This window comes from Salvelinus alpinus, chromosome 10 (genome assembly GCF_045679555.1).
Source record: "Salvelinus alpinus chromosome 10, SLU_Salpinus.1, whole genome shotgun sequence".
Classification (NCBI taxonomy): Eukaryota; Metazoa; Chordata; class Actinopteri; order Salmoniformes; family Salmonidae; genus Salvelinus; species Salvelinus alpinus.
The window spans coordinates 43,171,647-43,174,118 of NC_092095.1; the positions used below are offsets into that span (position 1 = coordinate 43,171,647).

The 2,472-nt window shown below is 41.2% G+C and overlaps 1 long non-coding RNA gene across 1 annotated transcript; it reads left to right on the forward strand.

Annotated features, from left to right (window-relative positions):
* The first annotated feature begins 600 nt into the window (after positions 1 to 600).
* LOC139532077 (uncharacterized) lies at positions 601 to 1,969 on the forward strand. The gene is made up of 2 exons (XR_011666490.1): positions 601 to 736; positions 1,133 to 1,969. It is a non-coding gene; the product is annotated as an uncharacterized lncRNA (long non-coding RNA).
* Positions 1,970 to 2,472: the final 503 nt, after the last annotated feature.

The following is a 2,472-nucleotide window of genomic DNA, read 5'->3' on the forward strand; positions in this document are numbered from 1 at the left end:
CGTGATATTAGAACGTTCTCTCCATTCCAGAATGTGTTTGTTATGTAACAGTACATTTCATCCGCGCTGCCCTCAAACAAAAGCACGCAGCCTGTTTTTATTTGTCAATTTTAAATTATTTCTAACAAGTTTTTTATTTTCTAATAACAGTTTGAAATGAGGTGTGTTCCGCCTCATTCATTCACATAAAAGTAGTCATTTTTACTTTTGCGGACCAATTAATTTTTTTGACATTTCTGACCCGGACAAAATTCCCCAAACACTTCTCAATTGTTTGTGCAGGACATTTACTCATCTGCCGTCCTGCATACACGTGTTCATATTATTCCACCTGTCGCCTGCATCGAAATCAAAGTTGTTTTCGTTACCAATAATACCTTTGGAAATGTGTGCGTTTCTATCAAAGTTCCTTATTACGTTATAATAGTTTCTGCATGTCGTGTTATGTCGTTTCTACTGTAGCATCATGTTTTTGTGTATATTCCTTATAACCGCGGACACGCGATGTAACGTTACTCATTTCATAACATTTATGGTGTTATACTCAATGCTTAGGTAGCTAGCTACATTCTCCTATTAGCTCTGGAAAACAATGCTAATTGCGTCAGGGAAGTATTAGCATCTGTTGTATTTTGAAGCTACCCTGGCCTTATGACTCCCAAGTGGCACAGCGTCTCAGTGCTAGAGGCGTCACTCCAGACACCCATCTTCAAATCAAGACTGCGTTTCTATCAAAGTAAGTGCCTAATTACGTTATTGTGTCGTGTTATACCGTTTCTACTATAGCTCACTGTGTGAATGGAGCATAATATATTTGTATATATTCCTTATAACCGCGGACACGCGAGGTAACGTTACTCACCTTTTATGGTGTTATATTCAATCGTGCTTATGTAGCTAGTTACATTATTCTATTAGTTCTGTAAAACAATGCTAAATGCGTCAGAAGTATTTGCATGTTGTATTTTGACGCTACCCTGGAAAAATTGAAAAATATCTTATACCACTTGGTCGTTTTCTGAGTGCATTCCACAAAGCTGTTTATCATCCACTGCCCCCATTTCGAGGTAATAGTCAAGCACGCAGTCTGGTTTCATGTTTCTCTGTCTGGTTTGTTTCTCTCTCCCGTCAGGTGGTCCACCTTCCCTGTGGCCGACATGGTTGCTGTATGGACAGTGGAGAGGACATGGACGTCTCGTTTGTCATGCCACTTTACTGCCAGCTGTTAACATTTCTTATTTTGTATAATGGGTCATTTAGGATGGTAGTAGCGTTGATGAAATGCAGTCATAGCAGCAGAACTAGAAAGCAGTCTTTACTGTCACCAGGAATGTATACATTTCACTAATTGTGGTTGTCCCCCACTCCTGGCTCTCTCTTATCCTGTAGCTCCAAGGCATAGCAATTGGTCTCTACTATGTCTCCCACCAGCTCCTCTGTCAGAAACAACTTGAAGCACTCTGCCTCAGTTGGAAATGGCAAGGGGCGTTGCACTCCAGACTGGGACTCATCAAAGCAAACACCAGGGCCAGGAGGGGTGAAACAGCAGGGCCAGGAGGGGTGAAATGACTGGTGGCCTTCCAGCTACCACAGAACTCCTGTACTTCATCCACTGTTGGTATGCCTCCATCACCACCAGCATCTTCAAAGGGAACTGGGACTTTGTCAGTGGACAAGGGAAATTCAGATTCAGGGTTCTCAATGGCTACAAGGTTGGGGGGCAGCTCCTCACTGTCACTGTCAGAATCTGATTCCTGACTTTCATACTCAGACTCATTGTCAGAATTTTAAAAAATCTCCAGAATTTCCACATTTGTTTGTTGTCTCCTTTTGAAAGACATTGCTAATGCTTCAGCTCATCTCACTAGCTACATACATAAACAACAACACTGAATGGTTTAGAGTGAGAGGGTACGTGGTTGACTGCCGGCACGCGCCACTTGTATCAATAAATCACTATCAGAAAATGTTTTGTGTGGCAATTATTTGTGTATTTACGGTTTTATTCACATGTTTTCAAATCTAGGTGACAAATCATGCATTCCGATTCTTGCACAGATTGTAATGGGCACATATTATGTGTGTAAAATACTTTTTTGAAGGTTGTACTGATTATGATGAGCTAAGCTAATTCCAGCTGTGTAGTCATGTTTGTTGACGTTCAATGCATTCTGGGTTCACGTAATCGTCTGTTTGACCAAAGATGTTATAACAAAATGAGGTGAGTAAGAGTTCACTCGTTTTTTGAGGACTTCCGGAAATGAATGGTGGGATGTGAACGACGGTAGACGACACACCCCTTCAACATGCATACTATAAACAGACCAAACTCATCTCGTCTTCTCTTATTATCTTCGGTTTCTGTGAGGAAAAAAAAATGCATGGCTGCGCGCTGAAACTAACCGTCGGATTACTTTCGATTTCTAAAAAGTGCTTTACCTAATTATTTCGATCAATGGTGTGCTCACCCGT